The sequence below is a fragment of the Notolabrus celidotus genome, chromosome 4 (genome assembly GCF_009762535.1).
Source record: "Notolabrus celidotus isolate fNotCel1 chromosome 4, fNotCel1.pri, whole genome shotgun sequence".
NCBI classification, from domain to species: Eukaryota; Metazoa; Chordata; class Actinopteri; order Labriformes; family Labridae; genus Notolabrus; species Notolabrus celidotus.
The window spans coordinates 17,012,033-17,035,528 of record NC_048275.1 but is presented as its reverse complement, the minus strand read 5'-3'; the positions used below and the strand labels follow the sequence as shown (position 1 = coordinate 17,035,528).

Genomic DNA, 23,496 nt, shown 5'->3' with positions numbered 1-23,496 from the left:
TGTAATTTCTGATTGGATGATCTGTTTTTTTCTGTCATTACAAGGCATCTCCATTGATTTCAGTCATTTTCATACCCAGATGAAAAATCCTCCAAGTGTGTTACAGCTAACAACCCTCACCCCTTCAAATTTTAAAAATCCTGATGTGAAGCACTTCTATCATTAATAAAATAATATCCTCATTGTGCATTTAAACCTTGGCCATTTTTACATCGTCATATGTATCATGTATCATTTAGAATAGGCACTCTTTAATATTTCATTCCTTGAAGTATTGATTTAATACTAATCGTATTTTCTATATTCATTACTGAACACACTTCATTTAATCAAGGAAAACAATTGGCTATCCCTCAGAACTTCAAACGGTGCCTCTATCTGTGGGAAAATCTCTCCGTTGTCAGTATTTGCGGCTGCCAGCTGCAGGGTGTAACACAGCATGGTTCCAGTAATAGACATACAGGTAAGCTGCCTGTAAAGCAGGGCTCAGAGGGACTGGCATTCTGCTGCGGCCTTTGATTGGCAGGGGAGCAAATGGCACCAGCATCTGGAGGCACTCGGATCAGGCTCTGATAAAAAATGCAGACACACAAACAGTGATGGATGGAGCAACGCACACACATTTACGCACACATGCACGGTACAGCATGGCCTCACACTAACCCTGCAGCCTTCTTCTGTTTTGTCTGGCCCCGAGCAGGAATATCCATTGACCAAGGTAGACTCCACTTTGAATCAACCCAGAGAGGAAATGTGCACTCATTAATATAATCAACCACAGAGTTCTTCTTATATACGACCCTTCAAGTTTAATGTTTTAAGTAATTTGCCATTAATCATAATTTAGCTTTAGCAAAGGACATAATTAAGTCATACAGCCCATCCTCCTTTCTCACACACAAGTTGCAACATGTTTGAGACTTAATCTGATTGATTTTGTAATTTGGCATGTTAGTCTTCTGCTCACTGTGTCATGTAATCTACGTCTTTGTTGATGAATTATCTGTCTTTATGGCTAACAGTAATTAACTTGCATGTTTAAGATTCCATCCATCTTGTGCAGCTGTTTTTAAATCCCTAATGTAGCTGTTTAAATCAGACCCGCAGAGCATTCAACTTGAGACTACAGAAAGCCAATGATTGCATTACCCTCCCTCTCTTTACATCAGGATAGGCCCAATAAAGTTAATGCTCTCAATTATCTGCTCCCCAGTAAGGCTTTTATCCCTGTCTGTATTTTGTCTCCTTAATCAGCTCATCAATGGAAATAATCTTTCAAATTTTCCGGGCAATTATGTTAATGTAAGTTCATAAAAACTTAAGTGATTAGTGTAACTGTTTTTCTCCTGCTTCTCACACAAATCTCCAAACAGAGAAATCTATTTTTTCTATATAATGAAATTTGCAACCCAAATGCTGTATTTATAGACATGTCTTAATAATATTAAAGTAGTTTGCAAATGCATGACTGTAGTGACATTTTGGACTAATACTCTCCCTGCTCAGCCTGTCACCTGTAATCCTCCACTCAGGGATAGACCCTGTTTAACCTTGCTGATAACATCCCGGCTGAATGGTGCCGATCAGCAGAGAGAAAGAGAGTTGAGTAAAAGTGCAAGGCCTCCTGAGGTCACCCCTGCACAGTGTTACACTCCAGAGCACCAGGCCCCTCCATTTAGAAAGTAATTCGACTCATTACCTCCCCAAACTGTATGCATGCAAAGTGTTATGCCTGAGCAGCTATAGGCTGTTAAGCTGCCGTGCTTTATGAGGTACCTGCGATGTGTGTGTGGGTGCATGAGCAATCACACACACTAAGTATCTTTTTTCACTGACTCCAAACATTGATAAGACGCTCAGAGCCAGAATTTCCCCATTTGTATCACAGCCTGCAGCAAAAATAAACAAACTATAACTCGAGTTGAATTTTCACTTTTCATTTGCATTAAATCAAAAGGAGAAAATATGAAAAGTAATTGGAGTCCTATTAATTTGCAAGTATATTCATTGGAAATAAACTTGAGTCATTGAAAACGGAGCTGTGAAGGGAGACATATTTCACCCTCTACTGTTTATGTTCAAGTATTGATATTCTAATTTGTAAAGACTGGTTTACAAAGGATTGAGTGTGCTGATTCAGAATCACAATCTAACACATTTTAATCACCAGCTGATGCATTCTTCTTAGAGTTAGGGTTGTGTGTTTTGCAATGTTTGTAATTGTTACTGTGGCATCCAATCTATCTCAGTACTTGAGTCAGTGTAGTATAAGCCACTGCATGCAGTGATGGCCACTTAATCCTTTAGATAGCACAACATGTTTGCCTTCATTATACTAAACAGAATATAACTTCACAGCTTATCCAGTCACAGCAGGTGGCTGTTCACTGTAAGTCTGGTTTTGCCCAAGGTCTCTGCCTTTAAAGGAGAGTTTTTCTTGTGGACTTGTTTTGTCCAGTGGTGGACAGTAACAGAGTAAATGTACTTGAGTACTGTACTTAAGTACATTTATTGAGTATCTGTACTTTACTTGAGTATTATTTTTTGGGGGAACTTATTACTTTTACTCCACTACATTCAGAAGACAATTGTTGTACTTTTGACTCCACTACATTTCTATCAATGCTCTAGTTACTCACTACTTTTGCTTTGACATCAGCTCATGAAGTGATAATCTTCAGCCCGTGTTAGAGGTTTTTGAAATTAAGGATGATACATGTTGTTTGAAATGTTCTCCCTGTTTCCCACTCAGACCAAACATACAAAAATGCACTGTCCAACCTGAGAAAGCATGCTGAGCTACGTAACATTTGTTTCATTCCAGATGAACATTTCAAACTAAGTTTTCTGCGCTTGAGTAACTTAGTTGCTGTTTTTATTCCATGGTATAGTTTTTAGAGATTCAAGTAATGGTTTCTAAATAAACATAATGTAACTGAATGTACTCCTATGCAATCTTGACTGCACCTGTGTATTTTGAAAATACTTTTTTGAGATTATTTAAAAAGTACTTTGAATACTTAAGTATTTTTAAAGCAAGTACTTGAGTACTTTAACTCAAGTAATAATCTGACAGAGCAACTTTCACTTGTATTGGAGTAATATTTGAGCAAGAGGATCTATACTTTGACTTAAGTAATGAAGCTGTGTACTTTGTCCACCACTGGTTTTGTCCACTCATTTCAGAAAGTGCCACAGATATTGAGTTACCTATCCGAAAGTAAGAAAGGAAGGAGGAAGAGAGAAAGAAATAAGGAAAGAAAGAAAGAAGTAAATAAACAAAAGGGAAAAGAAGAAAAAAAGAAAGAAAAGAAAGAATGATTTTTGTTCTTATCCCTTTGAGGAGGTTTAGATCAGACTTCTCTTCTTCATTCATATTGCATAATACTTTGATTCAATACCCTCCATGCTCTTCCCTTGTGAAACCTTTGTGCCTTCGCCCTTTCGTTTTTCTTGTTCTTCACTGTTTCAATAAAAAGGATGGAGGGATTGATCCGTGGTGGGAGGTCATTTTTAGATTTTGGTTCAAAATCAGACAATCTAAGTTTAATAGAGAATCAGTTCCAGTATATTATTTCTTGTTCATTACTCAAGCACATTTGAGCCAGGCTCTCCCTTGGCCTCTGAGCCAGGCTCTCCCTTGTCCATAAGCTAAGCTAACTGCCAGTGTGATTTGTGCAGTGCAATAATACTCACAGCCATTTCCTCCGTGAATTATCGGAGCCAAGAATACCACCCTGGCCTGCAATTAATGACACTCCATTGATTCAGTCCATTCCTCTTTGGCAAGAAAAAAAAACTCTCAGAGGGTTATTCCTCCCAGGGGAATTACGAGTCCATCGCAGATTTCTTTTATAGCTTAATGCACTTACTTTAAATTTTTATCCCAGGAGAAAAGAGGCAGAGATTCACCAAAATATGAACCTTAACACACCTTTAATCAAGAGTGTGCTCACCGTCTCGTTTGCTGGGGAGTGCTGTGTGGATTATTTGCAAAAGCTACTGTTGTGTTAAAGTGGATTTTTATGCCTAGTGAAACATGTCTGCTTTTCAACATTTCATTTCACCCAGTGAGACGGAGGTCAGTTCAAGCTGGCTGACATCTGAATATTCATGATTAGTTAAAAGTACTGTCAGGGTCGGATAAAATTCATTTTTACCAGCTCATTTAGAAGAACTCATATGATTTGGTTTGAAAGCCAAGATTTAAATAGCAGCCTGGATTATTTCCTATCTCTGTGGATTTCAGCAGGAAGGCTGAAGCCAGCCTATGACATCCCATGATAATTCTCTCTATTGTTACCTTAAGAAATGGCAGCAGGGTTAAGAAAAGATGATCATTATCCTTCACCAGTTCCTGCTCTCTCTTTTGTGGTACATTTTCCTGCCCGTTACCAGTCCTTCCCTGGCTTCTTTCTCATGCCTTTGCACATTGTATGTCATATTTAATCAAAAAGCCCTTTTACATGCACTGGCTGGCAGATGGCACAGAAAACCTTCCATCAGCAGTATAAGTCAGGGGACAGTGTTATGGTCAGGATCCAATACTGGGGGACACAAAATCCCACAGCAAGAGCCAGAGGCGAAGGCTTTTGATAGGAAAGTAAGAGCTCTCGTATGGATTGAGAGCGATAAAGGACAGAGTTTGGAGAGAGTTTTGAGCAGTGTTCAGTTCGGCTATAAAACTGCCAAACTTTCCAAACTTATAACATCAAGCATAAAAGATTTACCTTGAATGAACCCCAAATGCATTTTCTTCACCTTCATGACCCGGCTGATGGGTCGATCTGTGCACACTGTTACAATCTCTTACTGCAGAGGCCTCATGCAGCAAAAAATGTGATGAAAAACTGCTCCATTCATATAAATGACGTATATAACTCCCTGGTGTTCCTTCAACTTTTATGCCATTTTACATTTTTATGTTCCCAGTGGTAGGTGAAAAATAACTGACTACAACTTTTATTACATTTATTTAAAAGTTTTATGCTCCCTTTTTTTCTTCTACATCACCACATTTTAGAGATATTATACATTTTAGGTCATTCAGATGAAGCAACCAGTAGGCTAAAGGATCAACATTAGCAATTACCCAATGTAAATCAGGGTAAATTAGAAAGCCCTTGATAATGAGAATATGATAATGATAATGCCCTTGATAATGAGTATGCATTATGTATGTTTATGCATCAGTGATAGCTATGAATGAATGGAAGAGAGATGTTATTGGCTTCTCTTTTGCAAAATGAGTATTTTCCCAGTTGATATAAAGACTGTGTTCATAAATTCCCCTCCGTTATTTCATTACAAACCAACATGGCAAGAAAAATCTAATAAACAAGAATCATTCAGTCCACCCTTCCTCCCAAAAAGTAATAAAATATGCTACAAATCACATTTTCATGTGCTTCTGTTGAATATTGAAGCCAATAAAGAAGTTAAGAAACCTGCAGTTCCTCTAGTGTCCACTTGAGGCTAGCTCGAGAAGCCAAAAGCTCTCCATTACATCATTTCAGATATAAACATGTGAACAGACTGGTCTTCTAATTTCTCTACTCAGCACAAACGAAAGGGGGGTCGATGGTGATTGATTGGGACCTGATTGCTTTCTACTAGATATCCAATCCAATCATTGAACTTTGCCACTGACTCATGTTTCTGTTGTTGGTGAGTATTTTGATGAGGGAAGTGCTGGTACTGTAGTGATCATTTAGCACTAAGTAGCTGAAAACCATGCTTGCTACACCAGGCTTATTTGCTCATCCAGTGTTTATGTTACACTTATTTACATGTAGGCCAGCTCATATAGAAGCTAGGATTCTTGTTGGCTTTTCTCCATTGTTGTGACATCTTCAGACGGTAGCCAACAAGTTTGTGAATAGATGGTGTCTGAGCCAAGCGGCAACCTCCAGTCTCAAACTATGAAGCCCATGCGGAAGTGTTACTGCAATTCATTGAAAATCTGCTCGAGGCTGGCTGCAGAAACACTAGAAACCACATAGACACCAATTCAAAAAACCTGATCTTTGCAGCATTAATAAACATATTTACAACCTGGTTAAAAAAAACGGCTTGTGTCTACGTAGCTAATCTCTCTGTTGGCACACACTGTACGGGGGGGGGGGGGGATTTTTTTCCAACGCGACGGTTCAGAAGATATTAACATTACCAGTTTTTGCCCAAATAAGGACATGACTGACTTGACTCCAGGACGGGTACACATAGCTGTTGGCTAGGAGGCTCAAACTCTGCCCCTTTACGTCACACTCTGCCTGGTTGAGTTCTGCATTTCCAATATGGCTGCTGCCGTCGATTGGCTTCAAAACAGTGCTCAGGAACAGATGGGTGACGTCACGGATACTACGTCCATATTTTATACAGTCTATGGTCTAAGACTAACTACTAACTTTTCAAGGCTTCCAGTGAAGCCATAAGTTAAGGCTTCCTTCTTTGCATGCTCATTGTTTACAGTCTTGCAACTTGAGAAACAAGAATTCATAATTGTCTCATGCCTCCAGATTCTGCATTAATTTGTAGAATCTGTCAATAGAGACTATTTAACACGTTGGATAAAAGTCTGACAGCTGGCATTGTTGATGACTCACTTTTCACAGTTGACAAACTCTCTGGGAGTCTACTCGTCTGCATTGTTTTCCTGGTTTATCAGCTCATTAGAAAATCCCTGATATCGTCGATCTTGTGGTGCTGTGTGAACATTAGGTCAGAGTTTGCCTTAATTTCTGTAAGCTTAATTTTCTGACCTCTTGTGTTTATTATCTGTAATGATAAGAAGTGGCTTGCTCCTTTCAAGGTGTAAAATTAAGTGACATGTCTGTACAGATACGTCTAACAGGAAGTGGTTATAGCTTAGCAGTAAGAAGAGTTTGCCTCACAAAAGTAAGTTCACCTTTATAAAGCAAACAACAGCAAAGCACATTCGCTTGAGCGATGCAATCAATCTAACTTAGTATCAATAAAACAAGCCTGTACGCCTTTCCTGACTAATGGATTTCTGCCTTGATTTCCTGTCTCGCCTAGTTTCCAGGTTGTATTGGTTAGTCGGTGCATTCATCTCGCCTTCACTGCAATGTGTCTCTCCGCACAAGTGGATACAACAAGATTGGAAATCTCTTTTTCAGTGCGACCACCAGCAATGAATTGTGTCTCGCTGTTTCTGCCACTGCACCTGCTGCTGATGGAGACAAAAGCAGAGACAATGAGCTCTGTTGTGATCTGATGTGAATCCTGATTTCCACCTCTGCGAGAAGCCGCTGACAGAGAAACGATCCGGTGTCACGGTGTTAATGGCTTCACCCGGACAACATAATGCAAAAGCCGATGCCACAGGGCAAAGTCAGAGCCATGCTTATGAATTAGTCCATGTGAAGATGTTACAGAGAGGAATGTGAATGACAAACATCTCTCAGTATTTAACCCTCGGCCCCTGATTATGCACGATGTGTACCCATGCAGCTGCTCTAATCAAACCCACGGCATGAAGTCGGAGAGATGAGAGTCACTTATTTTGAGCCCCGACTTGTCAGTGCTTTTAAATCAAAATTTCAGTATTTTTCTGCTGTCAACTCAAGTTTCAGGGCAGAAATGAGAAATTAAAAGATGGCTGTAAAGAAAAGGAACAGAGATCTTTGAGTTGTAAGGGAGAGATTGACGATCAGACTGTGTGGGTTCATCAGACAAAAGATAAGAGCAGGAGAGCGAGCGCTGCTGTCAGATGAGATACATAGCTAATAAAATCTATACCCATCTGTTCTATGGTTATAGTCTTTGTGCCAAAAGCTTTGTCACATGATGGGTAAGGAGAAAAAAATGACACAGAATATAAATTCACTGGAATTAACAGCACTTGACAGGGCAGAGGATTGAAAAGTCACGTTAGCTTCAGCTCAAAGTCACTGCAGCATGTTGTGCCTGACAGGTCTGCTCTGGCATGGTAATGTATTACAGTTTACAGAGGTCATGTCTTGGACATCACATGTAATCTAGCAGACTGTGCGTGACCTGAGACAAAGACCGCTATGCTAACAGTTAAGCTTGTAGCCTTGATTGTTTTTAGAGCAGTGTTTGTATGTTTGCTTACTGTATCATGCAAAGCTCATGCAGCTCACACTAATTACATACATAATTCAGTGTGTGTTTGTGTATTTATTAAATCTCCTAAGGTTCGGTCTTGCCCTGTGATTTGATGGCTAACATTCGGCATACCTCACACATGACTAAATAAAAAGGTGTTTCATAACCAAGTGAGGTTTGGTCCTATCACTCAGTCGCTCTGTAGTCACACAATAAAGTCACCCTGTGTGCTAACGCAATCAAAGCACCTGGACAGCCCTGTAACCAACATCTGATCTACCTAGCAGCCAAAAATAGCCTGTCATTTGTGTGTTCTCAAACTTAATACAAGTCATATGTGCTGTGTAATGACACAAAATTCAATTTGCAAGTAGGGAAATGGAGGAGTGGGCCGTAAAACATGTTCTTAGTCACACCGGCTGGAAATCTGACTTCCAAATGGCTCCATGGATGATTTAAGTTTAACAGCAATAACTGTCTCACATGGCAGTATTTCATTAGGCCACAACGCTCAGGTTATAAAATGCTTGCTTGATTCTGTTGTCTCACCTCCCACAGTTAGAACGCTATTTCATCCCTCATAATAAACCTTATCTCTGGCTGTCCTCAACACCTTAAACGCATGTTCACCTCACATAGATTTTACAATGAGTCAGCAGAAAAAAGCGCTGAACAGCATCCCCCAGTCGACAGAGTGATTGCGGGCAAGCATAAAAGACATCATATAAAATATATTGCTGTATTAAAGGGCATTTCATTTCAATATAGGTCTCAGTCTTCTCACTCGCTTCGACTTCCCTCAGAGGAAAGGCCTCTCTATCTCTAAGGATTTTCTCTTTTATAAAAGTAGCTCTCAATCCAGCGCCTTGAAACACTCTCAGCCTGAATTTGAAGTGACACTGTGTTGTGAAGACTTCCTCACTTTCAGGGAAGTCCTCTCTTGTTCTCCCTGAGCGGCTGTGACTGTGATTGCTGAAACGTTGCAGTGTGTCGTTTTGTTCAGCACTCAGTACAACCTTTGAAGACAGCTGAAAAGTTTCCTGTCACGACAGTGTCTGGAGGTACACGAGTGTACGCCTCAGCTTATAATCTTGTCTCCTCATTGAACTGCTGCCTGGGACTTTAAGAGGATGCTGTTAAATGTATTGGCATTTTCCTGCCTTGATAGATAGCTGGTGTTGTTACTGTATTCTTGGAGGACTAAATGCTTGTCATTCTTTATTTATGTCCTCTACTTGATGCCGTACATAATGCTTTGCACCTCTTTTTTATGCAGCAAATGATAAGCGACAGTGTTTAGAGGTATTATTAAGAACACCATGCACACGTCATACTTGCCTTGTTAAATTAGTACTGTTGCTTGATTCAAACAGGCTGCCAGCTGTCTCAGCTTTAATCAGTACACTCAGTTGTATTTGTCAAGATTTTTAATGAGTTGATTATTATTTTGAAGGGTGATTGCCAAAGCCTCTGTAATGTCAAGCAAATACTCACCGTGCATCTTGATGTGGAGCGTTTGTTATTCAGCTGAGGTGGAGGGGGTTTCATTGACGACTGAAATGAATCCTTTTCCTTCTAATGAGCCCACTAAAGGCAGGATAATTCTGAGTTGCATCCCCTGTTGCGCAATTAGACTGAAAGTCTGAAAATAATAAGCTATTGTAATGACTTATTTTCCAAATGTGCTCAGGCATTTCTCACTCAGTGTCTGAATGGCTCTGCAGGACTTGGTTGAGCTTCCCTGGACAGGAAACAATTCTGTAGTCACACAACATAAACATAAAAAATGTTTTTTGCTTTTATTTTTGTCCTCTCTCCTTAAGGACAGCACCTTTTGAATTACCCCAGACAACTTCTCCTCTTTCAAATGATGAATTCTTTTAATAATGACGTTTTGAATGACAGGTCTGAAAATGAGTTTCAGGGGATAATGATAACAGAAAGTCAGAGTTGAAAGCAAGACTCTGTTGCTTGATGAAGTGAATCTCACAGCTCTATTCAGGGTTCTGTCTCCATCATCATTCTGAAAGAAGTAGAAAAAAGTACTCTTCTCATTAGATGGTGGGAAGGCAGGGTATCTTCGTTGTGCGCATCCCTGGATCAGTTGTGTTAGATCTCGAGAAGTTTCATGGGGAGCAGCTCATGTTTGAAAAAGGAGTCTTCATGCTAGCGCCTGTGCTATAAGCGAACTCTGAGATAATGACACTCAATGAAAGAAAATGACCAGTTAAGCAGCAGCTAGTGGGTTTTCAGAGATCTGACAGTTAAGCTAAGCTGTCACAACTATCAGCCTTTCTATTGTAGCACAAACCTGCTGAATGTAGCTTGAAATAATAAACAGTGACAGATTTAACACTCAAAACTCTCAACACAAGCTTTTGAAAACAAGCTATCACTGCAAAAACTCAAAATCTTACCAAGTGAAATTGTCTCATTTTTAGTTAAAATGTCTTATCCCACTTGATTTAAGATAAATTAACTTAACAAGTAACATTTGAGCAAGATAGAGGGACTTGTTTTAAGACAATGCATCTTAAATATCTTGTTAAGTCAAACAATCTTGAAATTAACTTGTTTTGAGTTGTATTTTAGAAGAAACAAGGTTTATTTAACATTTTATACATTTTTCAAGCTGAGATCTTATTTGTAGAAGACGGATAATTTTGATTTAAGACAAACCCTTTACTTGATTTAAGTAAATGCATTTTATTGGAGAATCTATCAGAAAACAGCTCCATTGATAAAAGAAAGAAAGAAAGAAAGAAAGAAAGAAAGAAAGAAAGAAAGAAAAGTAGTTTTCTTTAAGGTTGGGTTACAGTTTTCAGGCACTGTTTCTTCTAAATCAGATAAAAATATACATCCTCAAACTATATGCACACAATGAAACACCTACTTTTGAGCATAGCTGGCTTATCCTAAAAAAACAACATGACTGAATATTAGTATATCCACTATGAGAAGACATTATATCTCAAAATGCTCAAATTAAACTTTGTAATCTTATTTCAAGTACAATATGGTCTCAAACAAAGAGAAGTGCCGCTATAATGCAACTCAAATTAAGGTGAATATTTCTCAAATGAAGAAGTTGACATGAAATGTATTAGTGCAAAATCTTTTTTTGTGTAAAAAAATACTAATTGTTAGCATTCCTGGCTTATTCTGAGACACTAAGCTTTAAAATACTGGTAAAATATTGCTTAAAATAAGTTTTTTCCCTGCTAATTTAAAGATCACAGTTTTCTAAATATTACATCCTATTTTAAGAAATCTTACCAAGCAAATATTCACTTGTTCTATTGGCATATTTTTTTTGCTTATTTCAAGGTAAAAGCACCTTGAAATAAGTTATTTTTTCTTGTTTTGGGAGGGGAATTTTTTCCAGTGTAATATTAAGATTATGTCAATTAATTTGTCAAAACAATAATTAAAAAAGACTTTATCAGGAAAATGAACAGGACTCTTTCATACCAGATTCAAACAAGTATGTGGTCTGGGTTCAGAGGGCTCATTAGTAGGAAGCCCAAAAGACAATATTTAAGGCAACAAGTGCGAGCCAATCACAGCACAGGAGGATGGAATTAGGCGCAGCACTATTGGGCAAAACTGTATTATGGAATGCACCGTCTCCCAAGGACTTTTAAACATGCTGCATATTCTGGCTGCTTAGCTTACATGTATGTTACATCTCATAAAGGTTAGATGTGTGTTATATATCACAAAGAAAAGGACTTTTGAAAACTGTTATCCTATTTGTTTGGTGAGTGTAAGATGCCAGCTCTGGCATGCTGGGGTGTAAGCTTCCCCATTTGATACCATGAAAAGTAGCACCTACCTCTTAATTCACCCTAACAGTAGTGAAAAAAACACTGTGGATGTGCTATAGTGAATTATTTTCATACCAGAACCTGTGCACGGACACTCAAAACCTCCTTCAACTTTTCTGCTGTTAATCATAAAGCATCTCTTTTTTCAACACTTTATGACATGGAGAACACCAAAGATCGACACTCCTGCTGAGAATGATTGCCTGTTTGCTTCGTAGGGAAGTTGGCTTTTTTGTTTTAAAGGATTTATGCCACTGAAATTTGTAAAAACATTTTGTTGCAGATTTGAAGTAATTTTAACACAAAGCTGCTGATTCAACTTTAATGTTTTGTTAAATTCAGTTAAGTATGACTCTAGGGTTAAAAAAAGAAAAACCCAAAAATGAATGCTGCAACATGAATTTCCCCAGCTCAAACTCTTCATCTCTGTATCTCAGTGCAGTCGTACGTTAGCGTCATTGTGCACTGAGGAGGACAGAGCAGTGTATCCAGGTGGAACCGGCTGTAATTAGACCGGCGAGAGAAATGATGGACACGCACAGCAGTCACACACAATTTACCCCAGAAGAGCAGATGCATACCCTGCCTTAACACCAACTTCCTACACAACAGTGTCCCACAACTACACCAGCCAAGTCGGATGTTGCAACCACATAATCACTTCACTCCATTATAGCTCACAACTTGTTTTTTATGTACTTATATTTTGCCCCTTACCTTGACCTGCCTTTCCTTGCCTCCTGCGTCCTAATGTCATGCCTCGTTACCTTTGTTTTCCCTGGCATCCTCTTTCGTTATATTTCTGTCAGCAGCTGTAGCAACCTGTTTGCACTTTCCTGCTGTTTTTTAATTCATTTTTCTTCCCTCTTGGCATTTCGTTAAATTGACTGTGGATTCCTATAGTTTCCCTTTTATGTGTGTGTGATACCAACTTGGTCCAACATATTCTCTGTGATATTTTCACTCACGGAGCTATCACTGTCATCACCCTCAGTGATATAGTTTTAAATCACCCTTTTCCCTTGAGATTATTCTTCATCATAATGGGTAGTTCTATATTGGCAAAATGCCTTTTGGCATAAACTGTGGCACTGTGTTGTCTGCTTCCAAACTGCACATTTTCACATTTTAACAGCTTGGCTATCCATCACACACGCTGTGTTTGTCTGTCTCCAGGGCAGAGGTGATTTATTATCCCACTGGAAATTACTGTGCTGATGCTGTGGTTTGGTTAAAAGAAAAACATCCTGACTCTGAAATACTTGGACGAGAAGGAAAGACTAAGCTGTGTTTTTTTGTCCTTGATTGTCTGCACAAATTACAGCAGCTATTTAATAAGTCCTACTTAACTTAGTTCGATTTCCTGGATCCATGACAGGGACACTCAACCGGAGAGGATTTGACTACTTTCCTCTCCGTCTTAATCTGACTCTCCAGTGTGGTTTGCTAAAACCTTATAATGAATTGCATCCAAATTGCATCATCTTGAAAGCATCATCAAATTAAGTTTTACCAAAGCATCTTTTACTTCCATATTTCCACAGTCATTATTATAATTAACATTTTTTTTGTGGATGAATTCATAAAAATACAAGCCTTGCTGTTTTCTTTTCTTTCTGCCAACATGCATCCACCTCAATTAACCGATATATCAAGACTTTAAAATGTTTAATGATGTTGAGCAACTCAGCAATAATTGTACACAAACCGAAGAAATAAAAGTACAGTAACAGGGGGGAGTAAGAACCAAACGTTATCACATTATTGCATTTTCAGAGGGAAGAAAGAACCAATATTACCTTGACTTTAAAGTCCTCTGCTGTGTATTGACAGACTCCTCACCACCAGCCAAGGTTAATGTTATGCACACATAATGACAAATCTTTAAAGGCATACCATTAATTTCCAACATGTGTCACATTCAGAAAACAATAGTATATGTTGTTCTCCCTCTGTGCACGATCTCTGCCCACCTTTATATCGGACATATCCCACAGTTCAGTTTCTTGTATATTCTCTGAAAACAAAGAAGACACGACCACGGTGTCCTCACTGGAAGCAAACACTCAGACTCAGACAGCAACAACAGAGTCTTCTCTATTATTGATAAGGTGTAAAGTTGCTGTGGGTTTAGGAAGTGAGTGCTGATGGTGAGAGTTAGGAAAGCTGGTTTGCTGGTGGGTCTACTGGTTTGGTTATTGGTGAAATAACAAGATATAACAATGCATGATGAGGATTTTTTGAGACGATACTTGTAATTGATCACCGACAATAACCTGTTCCCGATGGTTGATACCGATGAAATTACAGATATATTTTAATATTTCTATTAAGTAAGTGAAAACATTTGTTTTGGTTGTTTTTGTCAGTAAAAATTGCATTATGACAATAACAAATAATAATAGATAATTCCCATCATCGACCAGTTTATCAGACTGATTTATTTCATGCATTATTAAAAACAACAATTGTTTAACAGATTGTTATGACGTTTCGTTCCATCATTCATGGTCTCCAGTGGATGGATAAATCCTGTTTGGCTTTTACCTGCAAGGCTGTCTTCCTAATTGCATTCCCTGTCTGTAGGAATGCCAAAGTGACGAACATCATTTAGCAGATATTGTAGCAACGTTTAATACACTAAGATCACAAAAAAGATGGAAGGAGCTGCAGCAAGAGTTATGTATCCTCATATGTGTAGCTGATCTCATAACATTTACTGAGTTGAACAGGAGACATGCAATAAGGACATCACTGTCCATGTTCGTCGATGTTATGGCCAAAATTTTCAGTCCACTTTTTCAAGGTGTTACACTATTTTTTAAAGATGGTGGTTGCTGATGCTCAAGTGCTCGACCAATCGATGTACTCTAATGTCAAGGTCCCTCTTTTGTTGGATAAGTACCTGTCATGAAGTAGGATCTAAAAAAGTCCTCCAACACCTTGTTTGAAGAACTATGATCATTTACAGTTACTGCAGTGTAAAAGCAACAAAAATGGCTTATTTTTTGATCTCTGAAACTAAATTCAAGCAAGCCCTGAGATTTGTTCTGGTCCCACTGTTTGGTTGAAAATTGTGTTTTTAAATCCGATGTCACACAAATTTTTGAGAAGATTGACATTAAGTTACTGCCTATCTTAGGCTAACTTGTGTAACACTGGTTTCCAAAGCAACTACTTGGATATTTTAATCAACTGCTGTGTCTTTGTTGTGAACAAGCAAATATACAAAGATGATGACATTTGAAATTATTACTTTTTTGCACACCTAAATAAGTATTCAGTTCAAAACTTGTAAAAAAAAAAAAAAAGAAGCTCTGAACAAAGAACTTAAAAAATTCTGCTGTATCAATAATTTGTGAAAGGTTATGTTATTGCAGTTAAATTGATTGTGGTTAATTCAGAAATATGAAATAAACTTGTTTACTACACAGGTACACTGTGTTCTTTCCCAACAATTCAGAACACATGTTGGATGATACTTATCAGTTCATTAACCTGATCAGCATTGGTTACCAATCACGTCTGACTTTACTTGAATCTTGCATCTAATGTTTGATGTTTCGTCCGAATAGGTTTTTGGCGAGCTGGGACCTGTGTGTGTGTGTGTGTGTGTGTGTGTGTGTGTGTGTGTGTGTGTGTGTCTGTGTCTGTGTCTCTGTGTGTCTGTGTCTCTGTGTGTCTGTGTCTCTGTGTGTCTGTGTCTCTGTGTGTATGTGTTGGAGTAGGACAAATGCAAAGAGGAGAGATACACTGAACCAGAGGCTACTTTTTGACAATTTTGGCTGGTGTTGTTGAATCTCTCATGTGGCATTCAACGTTTTGGAAGTATTGAAGTCAAGTTTTCAAAAATACCCTTTACCTCTGCATCAAATGTACCAAAGTAGCTGCAGACCCTTTCAAATGCTGCTCGTTTTAAATGGGCCAACACAGGGTCAGTATTCTGATGGGAGTCACGCACTTATGCCACACTGTCCTGAATTAAATTATCTATTGCAGGGTGCTGTTGGCCTTGTGGTCTAAGCACACGCACCATGCACAGAGGCTATAGTCCTCGTCACAGCGGTCGCTGGTTCGACTCACAGCCACAACCATTTGCTGCAGTCTTTCCCCACTCTCTATTTCCTGTATTTGCTCTCTCTCTTCAGCTGTCCTAAAGGAAAAACTTTGTATTGCAAAGAAAAAAAACTTCTATGTTTGCACACAAGGGAAAAAAAGGAAAACGTAGAATTGTGTCCCTTCACTAAGGTTTTCTAGCACCTAACAGTGGACAAAAGGTATCCATTATTGGATTTAGGGATAGAATCTCCAGGGGTAACCCGGAGATTGCTGCCAATGCCCATTGACTTCTCCCTCGCCTATTTGTGGTTGCTCAAAAGAGGAGGTAAGGTCAATCGGAAGAGACTCTATCATCCGTGACAAAAACCTGTGAAAACAAGAAAACAGTAATGTGGATGGATTGGCCAGATAAATAAAAGATGATTAAGAAACATTAACTGTGCTCCACTGAGCATTGGTCTTACTTTGTCTACCTCATTTAATTTTCTGGTGGGGTCAGTGGAAGTTAATTATTTCTCTTCACATGATTTTATCACTGCCACACAGACACCTTCAGAGGTGGCTTTTTGGAGTCTGTACTTTTTAAACTTTAAAAAGCTTCATTTATCTAAACAGCACTGCCGTGCATACTGAAGTAACATCAGGAGTGAAAATACTGAAGATTTATTCTGGTTATTGCCAAATCTGATCAAAGAGCATATCCTTTAAATTAAGAAATAGAAGTCTCTTTCCTCTTTAAAGCTGGGTGATATAAGACCTGATGCAAAGAGAAGGGCCCTGAAGGAGTTTATTCTGCTATGACTACCTGCTCACAGCACATTATCCTGCTTTTTACATGGCAGCTTACTAAAGTAATAAATAATATGACATACACTTTTACATAGAAATGCCTCTATTGATCCAGAAGGATGTCATTTCTTTAAATTTAAGAAATAGTAGCCTTGACTCTGAGTCACTTTGAACACAGCAAAAATACTAAGTTAGTCTTAGCGAGTATTACTTACATTTCCGATGAAAGTGAAGAAAAACAAAGTGAAAGGCACTGATCACAGAGGCACATGGTTGAACTTTTCTATCTCATCACTGTAAAGGTATGTTGACTGTTTTTTTTTCTTACACTGGTGTTTACATAGCGCTTGTATCCCATACCAGGTTCTGCTTTGTGCTTCCTGTGAGTACCTTCTTCAATTTTGTTATTTTCTCTGTCAGCCTGTAGCTTCCGTATCTCATGACCAGACACTTCTGACTTTGATGGCTCAATTTGGGCTCTGACTTATGGTGGGATGACATGTGTAGACATAGTGCATGTCTGAATAACATCAATGTACTGTTTCTGTAGTTGATTTTAACACAAATCCTGCCTCTGACAAGGCAAACAGCAAATCATAGTTTTTTTCAGGGGCACAAGGGGTACATAATCTGATTCCAGGAGAGGTCTTTGCCCCTGGACACACCCCTGCTTATTTCTTCTCTTACTTTTTCTTTGCTGTGTTCATCTTTTTTGTTTTGTTTTCATTTCTTTTCTTTTCAAGATCTCCAGAGTGAATGATGAAATGAATGGTCTGCTCTTGTAAGCAGTCTGATACAGAGAAGTAGCAGACAATAGAATGCTGTAATTGACCAATCAGAAATGAGTATTCAACTAGCAGTGTAAAAAGCATCATTAAAAATGATTTGAGGCTTTATATAATGTCTACTCCATCATGTCTCATTGAAACAGGGATTCAGTGTCCTGCAGTCAGTCTGCTTGGCTGGTTTTAATAATAAACCAGCCAAGCAGACTGGCTGTAGGACACTGACGTCGCCTTTTAGACTAAAACAACAATCAAATAGTTACAACCCAGAAAGCAATAAGTCCTGGTAATGTTGAGCAATGTTTACTGTGTGCTCAAACAACGTTAATATCACTCCGTGTCCCAACTTGTGACTCAAAACAAACACTGTGCAGACGGCCTGTGATAGTGGAGGAGGCGTGGGAGTGCTGGAGAGAAATAAAAATGTAATTCTGAATGCAACACGCAGTACAGAATAGGCCACTGAAGCTTTCGCTGCCCACAGATGAAACCCAGACCCAATAAAAGCAAATCCACTCTAGACAGTCGCATCTGATCAATGAAATCTCATCCAACCATGTCCCTCCTCCATTTCAGCCGCCTGTAAGAACAGCGAGATCACTGCACAAATCCCTCAAGTGAAGGCAACAGAGTGTCAGTCCGGGGCGCACAGAGACAGGAAGAGAGTGATAGAAAGACAGGAGAAGAAAAGATACAAAAGGATTAAACAGACACTTTACAATGCCTGTTGGAGAGGAGCCTGTTCTTTATATTAAAGTGAGATTTTCCTCTCTTTAATTACTTCCTTCACCAGACTCCTTAAGATGCTGAAATTGATGCAGAGCTGAGAGGCTGAGTTAAAGCGAAGAGACGTGAAATTTTGACAGTTCTCTGGAAAGTTTAATGAAGGCCCTTGGTTGAAGCTCAAACTAAGAGGTATCTTCCCTTTTAATCCAATTTAGTCCTTTTGGTTTCAGACATTCCAGAGTTATAATTCTCTGCACAAAGTAAACAGCAAGTTAATGACTGCTGGGGAAATCAGGCTTTTTCACTTTGTTTTTAATGCTAAATAGAAAAAAAAACGAAATAAATGTGATTTTGAGTAAAAAAAAAAATCCAATTTCAAGCTTCATATTGAGTTTTGTGATTGGTATTTTAACACATGTTGTTATTTCTGTTTAGAAAACATTTACATCAGATATAGAGGGACCCTGAACAACCTACAGCAATGGACTTAAAGTTTTCCTTGTACTCCTCTTTTCACCACAGTGTCTGTCCAGATTTTACTAATCTACCTGCTATAGTTTAATAAACTCCCCTCAGGAAGGGTTGTCAGAACAGGTATGGCAGACACAACTCGAGTCTCCTTCTTTTACGTTTATTGCACACTGGTACACATCAAACGCCCACTTGCCTATCGACACTCAGTAGTTAGAAGTTATTTGACTCTTAATTAGGTTGTAAACCTGCAACATAAGCACAAAATACAACTCAAAATGAACAAACATAAGTTTACATTAATTCTTCTTTGAAACATCAGCACTGCCAGTATACAATTACTCACCGACAAGGCGTACCAGTCCTGACGCTTCACTATGTGAAAATGAAACCAAAAGGATTAACTACGCTTTTTGGTAATCCCTGCCCACTCCACACACACACTTGGGAGACCAGGACCCTCCAATCCAATAAAGCCATGTTAAACTCTCAAGAAAACATCTGTCACTTAAACAGAACAATGGATGCAACTGCTGTAAAGTTATACAGTGTCAGAGAGGAGTATCAGGTTCTTACAATGTAAGTATTATCATTATTATTATTATTATTATTATTATTATTATTGTTATTGTTATTGTTATTGTTATTATTATTGTTATTGTTATTGTTATTATTATTATTACTAAATAAACTCAGATTCTTCAGGCTGGACATTTTGTTAAACAACAAACTGTTAAAAAAACAAAAACTACTTGCACAATTTCAGGAGGAATCATCACAAGCCAATAATTATTCGTTGGAGATTCAATCACCTCGTCTGGTGGCAGTGGTTACAGTGATTAATGATAACTCCATAAATCTTTTCTTTGATGGTCTGGTTATCAATATTAATATCAGTCTGTCTCATAACCAGCTTAAAACTCCTCACAGGAGCTTGAGCACATGTACTGTAGCAGCCTAAATTCCCTCGGCTAACATGATGACATGACAAAAAATTCCGTCTGTCCACCACAGACTCCCCGGACAGATTATGGGATGATGAGTCCCAGCACAGAGATGCCTTAAAGGCTCACTCTCTTACCCAGCAGCCCCTCTCCCCAGTTTGCCTGTACTGCATGGTGTCAGCACAGAGTCTTAAAGTACTACAGAGACCCTGAGGGGACAAACTGTGAGGTCTGTGTGAGGCTATCGTGATGGCCTCTTTGTGGTCATATCTTCAGAAGTGAATATAAGGGGTATGTCATCTTTTATCTTATTACATAAAGACATCTTTGACTATGAATTAAAGAGTGAAAAGCTCCTTCTTACAGAGCCATCTAAATGTTCTCATTATTGGTAAGAAACATTGCTGCTTTCATTTGCACACTAATGAGGGAAAGCTGATTTTGTTGATGTTAATATTACTCCTCAAAGCTAAGCAAATAGTACATTAGATGTATTAAATATTAATACATCATAATAGGTATGTTTACACAGCAATATTTGCTATCTAATTATTTCTTTGATTAGGTAATGGAGTGGCTTATATGAGTCATTATGTTTACTATGAGAAAATGATTGTGAGGCAGCTGAAATGTCTCGTGTAGAATAATTAAGGGTTCATTTTGTTGCATATCTTTTTATTCGGTGCACCAATTACTGAGTTTTTCTTGTTGTAAACATGCCAAACAATACACATGAGTGAGTGCAAAAAAAGCTCTTAAAAAGTTGTCTATTAGTTGAGAAAATAATATTCATAGAAGTAGTAATATTTAATATTTTATTAAGCTTACAAGTCTTTAACTATCTCTCCCTCAGGAAGGTAACAACTAAGTATATAATTCCACTGGCACAGTGACAGACGAATTTTAACTGAACACACAGAAAGAGAACTTAAGCAGCTAATCTCGACTCAAGTGAACTGGCATCAAGTGAAATCATGCTCTGAAACACACAAAAGATACATTCGCTCATGAATTTCACGAGCTTTAACTCTCCCGTGAATCTGTGACTCATAAAGGCAAGCACGGCTGACTTGGCAGGAGTCAACCTAAAGGCAACTGTATAGTTGTGCTGGTCCACCTCTAATTACATCACATCCTGTGAGTCTGATGTGTTCTTTAGGCCCCCCTGCGTGGGTTCATATTTCAGTAGTAACTTCACACACACATAAACCAACATGTCTAATGCCTCAGGCTGATCTGGAGTCTGTTTGATGGACGAGTCTCCATCCTCCAAAGACCCGGGTAGTCTTTCATAGCGGGCCACATTTTTCTGGAGACAATCCAAGAAAAGCTTAAGTGAAAGACAGATTCATCTCTGCTCTACAGTTCTTTCACTTAAAAGCAGATTGCTTTTATTGCACATAAGTATAATCTGTAGATTAAAGGGCGGTTAGATAAATGGATCTCGCTTTAGTTGAAAAAGATGCATCAAATGAGCAGCAGTGCTTCTTCCCTGAGGAGAAAAACATCAGCTTATTTCAAATTCTGACACTCTTACATCAACAGATCTTTAAAGTTTGTGTCGTTGAACTTCACTCCAACTGATATGTTACAAATATGAAATGATTTATGATTCATTTCAAAGTCGTTTGAGCAGAAACCTGACAGTCTTTCTCCAATTGCCGTTTGCGAAAAAGTAAACATTTAATAACAGGCTTAGCATAAACAAGCAGTCAGCAACATGAAAAGAAATTAACCAATAATTTTTACAACCCAGGAGCAAATTATTTCAGTTGTTTGTGAGGAAAGTAAACTGTTAACTGTAAGAATGTGTGAGTTGTGTCCTTGACAATCAGTGGAGGCTGCTTGCAGAGGTGACAGCTTCCCACATGAAACAGAGAAACACCACCTGCAGAGCATCAAAGTGCTGAATTATGTCTGGTTCTCTTTCCCTGGAGGAGGTACTTGCCTCTCTGACGGCCGTTTTTTAGTATTTATTATTGTTTCTTTATTCTAAAACCTCAGGGAATTAAAGGACATCAGTCAGGAAAAGCTTTTGTTCCTGCTTTTGTGTTTTTTTCTCTACCAGTTTGCACTCAGTTGTTGCTCTGTAGCACGTCAAACACCATCTGCATGACACCAAGGGTAAGAGCTGTTAAGTTTTTATAGAAATGTGTGATTTTAATTCCATCTTTCAGATGCTTGATATCAAAACTTCTGACAAACAGAAGGATATCGGCACTAACATTTAGTCTAATAATAAGAGTATGCATGTTCAAGTGAAGGAGAGAAGTGAGAAAGTGTAAATAACAGCATTACTGTCACTTCACACCAGCCTACGTCTCTCTTGTTGTCCACAAAGGCAACCTGTCACTGTTCCCCTCTTTGTTCCACACAATCAACACAACCTGCTCAGATTGCCCAAATGTCAGACAGCTTAACTAAGACAGCAGACATGTGAAATATCAAGGATAAATAAAAACTAGGAAGGTTGTTTTGGTAATGTTTTCTCAACAAACGCAAAGGACTAAAGGTAGTTCCTTTACATTTTTCAGATCCTGCTGATTTGCTGTCTTTTGTTTGGTTGCTGTGTGTTGATTTCTACCCCCAAGGATCAACAAAATCTAAATAATAAAGCAAAATTGTGAACCTTAAGGGCAATGAGTGATTGCTCTATCAAAAAGAAGTCTCATTCTTTGAATCTGCTGATAAAAATTGTTTGAATCATCTTCAAATTTTCAGTTTGACATATCTTAATAAGACGGGGTGAAATACAATGTAGGATAGTAGGATTGATATCTTGAAATGAGTGTGCTAGTGGGCTCATCATAGCAGGAACCAATTCAAGTTTCTAGTTTAATTATAAGTTTCAGCTGTTAGCTTCTGCCTCAGGATGGTGACATACTGAATACATACAGGTGGCAAACCTGAACAGCAATTTGAATGAGGATCGGTTGTGCGTCAGCAATGACAACAAGTTCCTTTCCAAAATCTCCTCATTCTGTCCACCCCCAGAGTGAGAGCTTCTTTCAAAACTAGTCATTAAATTTCAACAGCGCTGACAGAAAGCGTAATATGGTATTTTTGGTAAGTGTACATTAACTGGCTCTAAATTTAACACTGCTCTGACAGGGGAAATGTTCATTTGACTGAATATGAGGCATAATGTCAGATTATTGCAATATGAGATCATCGGGATGATTTAACAACTCAGGTTGAGTCAAATTAAAAGTTGGCAATCCTTCCGGGTTATGAACAGTTTTTACCCTGAAGCTATCAACATACTAAACATGACACTAAAGGAACGATAAGTAACTTATTTTGTACAATAATATAACTTCAGCCGTTAAAAATATAAATTTGTTTTTTATTACAAAAGTGCAACGTTCTAATATTTATTTTCTACGTCAATGTATATGTTGGTGCATTGTATGCATTTCATTATTTATTTTGTTTCTACACTGGTAAAGATGACAGCAAAATCCACAAAATAATACAGTTAAAGAAATCCAGGGAAAAACAAGTAAAAATTACAATGTAAGTATTATCATTATCATTATCATTATTATTATTAATATTATTATTATTATTATTATTATTATTGTTACAGGGAGCTGACGATATGCAAACTCAAGAAGATATATTTAATTTCAGTCAAACATTGATGAGCTTTTTACAAATCAAGGTGGCAAACTCAGTCATGAAAACATCAAATAAAGCTTAACATTTCAGTAGTTACTCTCTTAACCGTCTGTACATTTTGAAGTTGTGTATTTCCATGTGTGAAATTCTGTTAGAAAATGATTCTGCTCTACTCAAACTTTT

General features: G+C 38.2%; 1 protein-coding gene across 3 annotated transcripts in view; it reads left to right on the top strand.

Moving 5' to 3' along the window:
* chrm3a (cholinergic receptor, muscarinic 3a) overlaps window positions 1–23,496 on the top strand; it is a 140,887-nt gene that overhangs the window by 87,083 nt on the left and 30,308 nt on the right. Inside the window, exon 1 of one of the 3 annotated variants that reach the window (XM_034681075.1) lies at window positions 21,744–21,816. The exons of the other annotated variants lie outside the window; for them this stretch is intronic. The gene's annotated coding sequence lies outside the window, so the exon portion shown is untranslated. Of the gene's footprint in view, window positions 1–21,743; window positions 21,817–23,496 lie in introns of those variants that run through there. 3 annotated transcript variants of the gene reach the window in all.